Below are 10,068 nucleotides of genomic sequence, written 5' to 3'. Positions count from 1 at the left end.
GGTAAGATACAGGCACTGTGGAGAGGGAGGTGTCATGGTCCGTTGCCTTGTAATCACTGTGGGGTGTCTTCGTCAGTCAGATCTTGGGCCGCATCAAAGGAGCGTGAGCAGCAGGGCGAGGGAGGGGATTGCCCCCAGAGGTGGTGGATACCCCATCCCTGGAGACATCCACGGCTGGATGTGGTTCTGGGCAAGCGGAGCTAGGTGAAGGTGTCCCTTCCCATTGCAAGATGTTAAACTAGACGAGCCTGGAAGGTCCCTTCCAACCCACACTGATCTATGGGTCTATAATTCATGTCGCAGAGTAAGGCCTCAAAGCTCTTGAGCCTGTGGAGGTGGCCTGGGTACCTGTCACCCTGTCACTGTGCTCCCACCGGGGTGGCACAGGTGGGGCTGCTGCTCACACAGCCGAAGGGTTTGAAGCTGTGTCTGCCCCCTGCGCAGCTTGTGCTCATGTGAATGCACTGTTTTGTGTGTTAGAGGGTCAGAGGGGGGGAAATTACTTGTTCTTTGAAGGAAACCATTTCACTTCCATGAGAAACAGCGGAGAAAGCGGTGAACAGGTTTTCAAGGCTGCTGGTGAGGCTGCAGTGCTGCCTGGCTGAGAACTTGGCATCTCCATTGCAGACCCTGCTTGGACGTTTCCCAGTGTTGGTGTTGCAGGGAAAGCCTTGCAAAGTTGGGCTCTTGAAGAATCCAACTTAATATACGTTAACAAGAGCTGTATTTCACAAATAATACCTTGGTGCTGTTTGTAGAAGTGCCCCGAGGTACCAGATGGGGAAGGCTCGGTGCTGGTTGCTGTCAATAAGCAGAGCTGCTTGGCCTTTCCAGGTGTAGCTGCAGGCAGAGTGCACAGGGAAACTGGTAGTGACTGGGGCTGGCTCCTGAAAGCACTGCTGGATTTTGCCCTTGTAGCTTCAAAAACTCTGGTTAGGGTGAAAGGATGGGGCTCCAGACAACACCCTCACCAACAAATGCACCAGGCTGCAGGATTCTACGTGACTTTAACATCAATTTCAGCTCTAGATGATTGTGAAGAAGTGATGAGCTCTGAAGAACAAACACCCTTGTTGATTGCTGTGTTGTGGAGCTTTCTCTGGGCTAGAATACCTTCTCGTTAGGGGGAGGTTAGAATCGTACTAACTAGAGGGGGAGAGCGCAGTAAAAACTGGGGGTTTTCATATGTGTTGTTGCTCTTCTGGTTGCAGGAGGTGCTGAAATAAATGTTAAGGCACCTCATCAGCTCTGAATCCACAGAGATTGTCCAGAGAGACAATGATCTGGTCAAGGGTCTGGAATAACTGTTCTACTTCCTGATAGCTTTCCCATAAACCCATTCGGAAATGCTTTACTAGCGGAGTAGAATCCCGAGGGAAGGAGCAAAAGTCATCTGTGAAGTTGGTTACAATTGGGTTGTGTGAAGCAGTGGGGGACATGCCCTTTGCAATCTGCATTCTAAGCAAGCACAGGGGTGTCAATGCCAGGGAGAACTTGATGTTCACTCCCAAGTCCCCTTTCACTCAGTCACTTGAGTTGTGTGTATCTACTACTTCAAGATGAAACCCCAAAGTAGGTCCCAGCAAGTCTTTCAGGCTCTGAGCACTTAGTTCCTACACAGGAGAAATAATAACTCCAGAATTAGGTAGGTTCATACACAATTATGTGGAGTTGCTCATTGAGTAGTTACATAGTAGAGACTTTTAAGCTTAGTAGTAATGGATGGGTCATGTTAGCAAAGTGCAGGTGGGGTTGTGCAAGAGCCTGGCCCTGCTCTATGCAGAGATGGTGAAGTCTCCAAGGCAGGCCTGGCATCAGTGCTCAGTTTTGCTATGTGTTATGTCCATTTCTTCTGGATTAAGGCCTGAGAATGTGTAAGTGACCATGATGGGGGAGTTGCTCTGAATTTCCCAAGATTTATATCAGTCCAGTTTCTCATTCCTCTTTGGATGTTACAGGCAATCCCTAGAAAGGAAAAAAAAAAAAACCTACAGGTCTAGTTATAAGGCCGTGTAAGAAACTTGAGACAACCTCTGTCCCATCAGGGCAAACATGGTGACATTAATGAAAGGCACAGAAGACACCATATTTTAAATTAATGATTTAAGAGATGATACCAGAGCCAGTTCTAACTCTGGGCTATATCCCCATGCAGTGCAAGTAGGTCCCACAGAGAGGACCAGATCCAAGGAGACTTTAAATCAAGTGTGGACCTGCTCTGTTTCTGCTCAGCTCCAGCCACTTGGACAGAATGAAGGTAGGAACCCATGACTGATGCTTTGCCTGATCAATAACTACTGATGCAAAGGTGACTGCAGCACAAAGCACTTCTAAAGCTTGGCAGTTTGGGCACAGGATGCTGAGGGACAGCAGTTCCACCACTGTCCTGTTGACATGGGGGAGCAGAATGCACAGTCTGTGCAGCTACATAGCTGCGTCTCCCAAGGCCATGTCAGTTACTTGTGGAAGGTGATCTCAGCTGCCATCATCAGCATCCTTTCTTGAGCTTCAGTGCTTCCAGGAAAGCAGAGCTTGGAGGGAGGAAGGAATTGCAGCAGGTGATGAGCAGAGCTGTTGGAAAGCCTTGATGAAGCTTAGCAGAAAAAGTGGTGAAGGAATAATTGGCAAAATGACCCCAGTTTCTCCTCTTTGCTGCTCTCCTCCCCTTCCTTCCTCTCCTGCTGAACAATAACAGTTGGGAATATGACCTGACTGTGTCCTTGCTGGGGAATTGACCTTGGAAATTCACTTTTGTCAGCAGAGTTGGACAGCAAAGCAAAGCAGGTGCTTGAATTTCCTTTCCCTTCCACTCCCACTATGAGAACAGGCAGCAGAGTCCTCACATTGAGAGGTGAGGCTGGGGCACGCGCAGGCTCCTCAGCTTGGCTTTTGTTAACTCATAGGAACAGCAGGGCCAGGACAAGCAGCAGAATCTCTCCCTCACTCATACACAAATGTTTTAATGGATGTTAACAGTTTTAGAGGCCTGGTTTAGAACCTTTCATAAGGCATTAGACTAGCACAGATCAGCGGTAGAGAAGCCCTTGCTGTTTACATCCTGGCTCTGGGTTGGAGTGGTAGATGTGCTTCCCAAATTACTCCGAGGAGGAACTTTTTACACTGGTCTGTGTACCCAGGTTAAGGGAAAGTGAGGGCTGGAGTGAGACGAAGATCATACTGGAGCAGGAGGAACTCTTCTGGCTCATCTTCCAGATATACTTTATATCTGGCCATGGAAATCCTGGAGTTGGAAGTCTGAAGGTTCACCTGTGACTGACTTCAATAGTAACTGTTCTCTGCTGCTAGGCAGGACATTTGTGAGCATGTTCTCAGCACACCATGTGTAATTTCATATCTCCTCTTCCTGTGTCTTATCAGCCACTGCTGTTTGGGGCTTGTCATTGAAGTTTCTTGTCTTCCTATGGAATTTAAATTCTCCTGGTAAGATGGTTATCCCTATGTCCCTGCCCATGGCAGGGGTTTGAAACAGGATGAGCTCTAAGGTCTTTTCCAACCCAAACCAGTCTGATTTCTATGTTTCTATATGATAGACAGAAAAACCCCAAACAGAAACGACTTAACGTTTGTCATGAGTATTTCCCGGTAGAGTTTCCACAGGAGCAGATGCTGTTGTATGGAATCCTGCTGCTCAGTTGCAGCAGCTCCTTCCCCACAGCCCTTCCCCAGGTGAGTGGCTTAGCAGAGACCTCCAGTGGCAGCGGGAGGGATTCCCAGGAGAGAGCCGGACGGTGTCCAGGGCTCCTGGTGCCCTCTGGTGCTCGGATGTTCCTTGTGGCAGCCTGGTCCCCGGGACACGCTGGTTTCTCTAATGGGTGTCCTGAGCCCACAGAGCAAGGAAGGTGCTGTGGGCTCTGCACAACTCTGCTGGCTTGGGGAAGTGACCCTATAGGTACCTGCAGGGCTGGGAGGTTGCAGGAGGCAGGAACCAGAACTGACCCTGCAGTGCTTTTCTTACCTTCCCCAGTTCTCTCTGCAGCTCTGACCTTGCCATGTGCTTCTTAACATACTGCTTAATGTCCTATATTTCTCCTGCCTCTCCTGTCCTGGGAAATCAGGACACAGCCAGGCAAATTGCCTGCGTATGGCTCCATGTGCTGTGGTGAATGTGATGTTCAGCCAGGTTCAGCGATTGACCTGCTTGGTACGTGTTTACTTTTCATCAGATGTAGCAGGAAGGGGTTAAACCTTCCTTCTCTTACCCTGCAGAGCAGGAAGGGGCAGGACCAGCTGAAGTAAACCCCTTGCAGGTGCTTGGCATAGCATGATGCTCAGTGGTGTGGGGAGAAGGTACTTGTAATATCAGACCTTTGGCTGACTGAAGCTCAGGGATTGTGGGAGAAGGGCTTTAGTCATGCTAGAAACTGGGTTATGCTTCCCACTTCATGAGCTGCATCTCTGACTTTCCTAATCTGGGCTCTTACCTTTCCCCCACTTCTTCCTTAGGGCTATGTGTAACCTGTCACCCTATAGGTGATGATGTGCACACACATGTGTGTATATAAATGTATATATAAAGGAGAGGGCAGGTCAGACTGCTCTGCTGCATCGCAAGGTGTCAGCCTTGCTGTGAGGAGAAGCAACTGAGGACACACACAGTGTCTCAGCAAGTGGCTGACTCATGCAGAATACCATGTTTCTGAGGCTCTGAAATACAGAGGCAGAGCTTTGTGCTTGAGAATAAGGAGTGCCTGGCAATTATAGCTGTATTTTGCTGCATTTCAGTGCATGGTAGAGATGGCCAAGTGCAGATGATCTTCACAACAGAGCCAAAAGGAGCAGGGACATTACTGGGTGCCCACAGCACCTCACTCTTTCTTGCTTGGCCCTCTGGAAGGTGAGTGTGTGCGTTGGAAGGACCCGCTCAGCCAGAGGACATGGGAGCTGTGAGAACATGGCGCTGCAGCTGATACCAGTAGTGCTGCTCCTGGAGTGCCAGGTACTTCTAATGCTGTGAGCACCATGATGGCTGAGGTCAGTGTTGTGACAGCCTGCTTCTTCTGAGCAGCCTTTCAAGGCTGGGCTGAGTTTCTGGAATCGTGTGAGCTCTGGGCCTCCTCCTGCTTAAAACTGGTCTTCCAGTAATGTAACGTTTAAACTGGTTGTGCTTCTTAGTCCTGGCTGTTAATGTCTCCAATAAGCATAGCCTCAAGACCCTGCCCTGGTGGGCAGCTAAACAGGTAGGGCTAGGGCATTACTGAACACTTCTGCTTTCTAGTGCAGCCAGTTGGTCACCAGTATGAATAGAAACCTTGTTGAAAGAGGAAGATGAGATAGAAGAGGGCTCACCTTTTGGTTTAGCTTGGTTTGGCTCATAATTCAGGTCAAGGTGTGAGGGTCAGATGTAGGTGGTTTCTGACTTTGTGCAAGAGAAACCTTACAGAGGAGAAAGGGAGGTAGAAAGCAAACAAATCCTTTTGTGTAAACCTCTGGCAAGGTGTAACATGGCAGTTGGGGTTTACTTCCAGCTGTAAACTGGTATTTGATGCTATTTGGACTTTTTATCCAGTCTTAAGCATTTCTGCTGCCTTTGTATTATTACACTTCCTTTAGCAGCAAGCAGAAAATAGCTGTGGGAGTGTTGTGTGGCCAGAGCTGGGTTTGCTCTGGAGTTACTACAGGCAATAAATGAGGATGGGGTTTTAGTCCTGAGGTGACCGAGGATTTGTGTGTTTGATGGTAGTCAGGACCCTGCCTTGGCTTTCCTCCTTCACAGCTTAGCAGCAGCCTCAGGCAAAAGCTTGTCAGTGCAGGCAGGAAAGGATGGATGGTCTTGCTTGAGCTGTAAAACACAAACCCCCACTCTCGGGTTCTGGTGACCCCACTGGCATTTGTAGGTGTGGGTGCAGCAACATCTTGAAACCAATAATGTTTCTTTTTGCTTGTAACCGAATGCTAAAGCAAACAGGGGCAAGACAAGCTGCTCATTGAACCAAATGTTGCCTTGTTTATCAGAATCTCTCTAGCTGACATTTGCCAGGCAGGCACATAATGCACACAGGCACATGGCTGGATGAGAGCTGTGCACTCACGCATTCCTTTCAAGATCTACCCTGAGATAAGAATCACTCCTGTCAACTTGAAACTGTTCTTGCATTGATCTGAGGGTGTAAATGTTGCTCAGTTGCTTTCTGAACCAGTGGCCAGTTCTTGTATCTGCCACTCCTTGAGGCAGAGCTATGCAGTTTAATTCCTGTGTGGAGAGTCAGCTCCTTTTCTGATCTAGCCCTTCGGTCCTGTGAATGCTTTGGTTTGCAGAGAAAAGTGGCTCTGCAGCTGAGACGGCCCAAAATGCTCTGCTGCAAACATCACAGTTGCCTGTTCAGAGCTCTCCTTCCCAACACTGACCATAGCAGTTACATTCAAGAAGAAAACCTTCTTTATAGGTTACTTCCAAGGTGAGGCTTTCCAAAAATGCCTTTACCCAGAACCTTTCAGCCTGCCAATGCAGAACATTACTCCAGGCAGCATGCTTGGAAGGCTGAGCCACTCTTAAGCCAGGAGATGTTCTGGTGAGTGCCTGCAGAGCCCTCCTGGGTTACTCCTCTGTGATTCTGCAGGTAGGAGACAGCAGCTTTGGTCCAGAGCAGGATCAGGACTGCTGTGCAAGGACACAGTGAGCCATTGGGCAATGCTGTTTGATTCACTGCCACCAAGATCCCAGTTCTCACAGGTGGGCGTTTTTTGAGCAGTGTTTCCTTGTTTGTGTTTTTGGAGAGAGAAGGAAGAGGCTTCACACAGGCTTGTTTCAGTCAGTGGGAGTCTTTCTTTGCATTCCAAGTCCCAGTAAGCCTCAGATCTGTACAGGGAGGATAAAAGGTGGAGCTCAGTGCAAGTAATGACTGTATCATAACTCCATTCTTGTGGGCTTGCCGCCTTAGACCGCAGGTTTTGCGTCGCTCCTTCTGTGAGCTCCAGGCATTTCCCTTTGTCAGGTTTGACTCTGTTTGTTGCCCCACTGAAGAGAAAAGCTTTGCTCTAGGCTGAGACTTGACCTTCCTGTCCCTATCTTTCCTTCTGGTTCTCTGTCCAGTCTGGTTTGGAGATCCTCCTAAAAGGTGCTCTTGTGTCTGTCACCTTCTGACCTGTTGTCCAAAGGGTAATTAAAGCAGGGGCTGAGCTCTACAGCTGTATCATGGTGTGCTCCTCCAGGACTCTTCAGTGAAGCCTTCCTTGAGCATTCTGGTGTGATTTTTGTTCTGCAACCTCTTCTTTCGGCACCTACTGATGGGAGATTCCCTCTTAGATGTGCTCACCCAGTGAAGGGATCCAGTATGATGGACAGGGATACAAAGAATGAATTTAGTTTCTCCTTCAGAGGTGTGTGGCTCCAGATCCTCTTTCTGTACCTGGGTGATGTTGTCCCAGCAGGACCCCGACAGATTCCTCCTTCAGGAGACAACTAATGAAGAAACAGATGAATACCTTCCTACTTCCAGCAGCCTTCCTTGCCTTACTCTGCAGTCATGGCAATTTGCTTGTCTTTGCTGTGTGGTGTTTGCTTTCAGCCTTCAGTGTGACCACAGAATTTCCACAGCACCTGCAACATTTTAGTCTCTTTAACAGCCTCTTTTGGTTTCTGTTCAGCAAAGTTTCTTATGTTGTGCTTTGCTCTTCCTGTTCTTAAACCTTGCTTTCCAATTCTGGATCATGCTCTGTGTTAAAGGTTAATGAACAGGAGTGTCTGGCCACAGTAAGCTCTGATGGCCCTCACAAGGTTACACAGGAGCTCTGCTGTAGTAAAAGCTTGAGTCCCATCCTGGAATGGTGCTCCTCTGATCTCATGGGAGGCCTGGCTTTCCCAAGGGGACACAAAGCCACTTTTGTTCCGGATGGAACCCAAGGGGAAGTGCAGTGACTGTGCTGAGCAGGGTGGCTGGTGTGCGTGGTGGGGATGGCATCAGGAAGGGTTTATTCTCTGGTGCCACACCTGGCTTGACATGGCAGCAACACCTCCCGGATCAACTCCACTTCGGTGCTGAAGAGCACTTGAGCTGCACTTGATGCTCCACACACACAGCCCGTCTGGGTGAGGAGGCTCTGGCTCATTTTCCCACAGCTCAGACCTGGTCCACTCCTGCCCCCCCCATGCACATTCATTGCCTCCCCTCCTGCCCCAGCCTTGGGGAGTGTGTTAGAGATTGAGATGCAGCCCTGGGCAGCTGTAAATCTCACTTAGGCTCACTTGAGCAGATGCAATGCAACAAATCAGCTCCAGCCTTATTCTGTGTGATTATTAGACTCTTGCTTTGCTATGAAGTCTTCAAAAACACTTGAACACTGTAAGTGTGATAGCAGCTCACCTACTGCTGTGTTGAAGTCATTGCCTGTCTTCCCATCTCTGAGCTCCTCTTACTTCATCTCCTCAACTGTGTGCTCTTTGAATCAAAGACCACCTAGTTCATCAAGACACCTTGGCTCTGTGCTCCTGGCTCAACTGCTGAAGGATTAGTGCAGGTGGTAGGGACCGGATGTGTGTGCTCAGCCACCCTGTGGACAGACCTAAGGGAAGTATCAGGTTGTTTAGAGATGGAAGTTCCTCCTTGCCTTTGTGAACTCTGGTTTCTCTCCCCATCACAGGGCTGCTCTGAATGTTCTTTAAGTGTGCATGACTTCCTGGCTGACAGGAGCAGAAGATCCCAGTGCTCGCCATGTCCAGGGCTCCCCAGCAGAACAGACCTGTGTGACCCTCTGTCATGGACAGCCTGCTGGCAATGCTGAAGATCCAAAAGGCACAAGATGCTGAAAGCTTTGGTATTTGAAACCCAACTGAAGGATCCCCGTCCATCTCCAGGACACCTCACTTGGAAATCCTGGAGGCTTCCTGCTTTGAACCAGAAGTCTGTGAACCTGGCTACTTACAAATGGTGCATTTCAAGCTTGTATTGATTTGGGTAGGTTGGGATGGGTGTTGATGAGAGTCACTTTCAATTGGGCATCATCTGAGTCAGACAAACTACATTATGAATCAGGGTTGCACTTGTTCCAAAGTAGCTGATAAGCACATTAAGTGTGGCAGGAAAGAAGGGAGTGTGGAGAGAGCTGGTGATGATGTGAGTCAACATGTACTTTTCCTGGTGTTGCCACAAACACAAGAGTTAGAGGTGGGCAGGATGGGGCAAGCCTAAGCCAGGGAAAAATCTGGTTTATGAAAAACTTGTTCTGAAAAGCATCAATAAAGTGACCAAACAAAGATGTTTCAAAATTACCTTGAGGAGAGCACAAGTTTAGTCAGAATCAGAGATCCCCCTGGCTGCTGTTGTACAGGTCTGAGGAGATCATGGGGGACACCACCACTTGTGATTCAGCTGAAGGAACAGGGCAAACCCATTCCTCAGCTCCTGCAGCATGCAGGAGCATAAAGACCCCTTAAAACCAATTGTGATCTCTTCAGTAAGAACCCTGCTTAGTTTTAAAATAGAGGAGCTTGCAGGAATTGGAAAGCCCAGAGAGTTGTGTCCTGGGATCTTTACAGCAAGGAAATAAAGGGAAAAGGCCATTTCTGGTGACAAAACGGGGGTCTTTGCAATTACAATTCTGGAGGCACTGGACAACAACATTCCTGCTCAGTGGTCTCATTGCTGTGCTGTTTGTGAGTGCAAACAGGCTGCTGCAATGAGTGCTGATGTAAAAGCCCACAGTGGCGCTTGGGTGCAGATGCTGGGCACCTTGGTATGAGGCTCAGTGTGCTCTAAGCACCTCAGGAAGGAAAGGCTCAACAAGGAATTAAGAGAGATGGCCATGCTGTGGGATTTGCCTGCACCAGTCCAGCCTTACACTAACACAGGGCTTCAGGTTTGATTTCAGCTCTCCTGATCCCTCTGCCCTGAGTGGAGAGCTCTGTGTTTCAGGTGACAGACCTCACTGAGCCTGGAGCAGAGCTCCCAGTTGGCCGTATCTGTGATCTGAAGATGTCCTGGCTGCCCACCAGAGGAGCTGCCATCCATTCCATGGTGTGGTTTCCCACTGGAAACAACTGGGGTAAGCAGAGATTTCAAGCTCCACTGAAGCAAAGTATCTTGATGACAAACATTTCCTTAGTAACTGAAG

The 10,068-nt window shown here is 48.9% G+C and overlaps 1 protein-coding gene across 1 annotated transcript in view; it reads right to left on the bottom strand.

Moving 5' to 3' along the window:
• The window catches only part of LOC133279790 (uncharacterized), a 188,526-nt gene that overhangs the window by 112,791 nt on the left and 65,667 nt on the right, over positions 1-10,068 (bottom strand). The gene's annotated exons all lie outside the window — the stretch shown is intronic.

The sequence above is a fragment of the Pezoporus flaviventris genome, unplaced genomic scaffold (genome assembly GCF_033815535.1).
Source record: "Pezoporus flaviventris isolate CSIRO_AGI_PZ_B2104156 unplaced genomic scaffold, CSIRO_AGI_Pfla_v1 ptg000078l, whole genome shotgun sequence".
Classification (NCBI taxonomy): domain Eukaryota; kingdom Metazoa; phylum Chordata; class Aves; order Psittaciformes; family Psittacidae; genus Pezoporus; species Pezoporus flaviventris.
The sequence above is the reverse complement of the archived record's forward strand: the minus strand, read 5'-3'. Positions and strand labels throughout refer to the sequence as shown.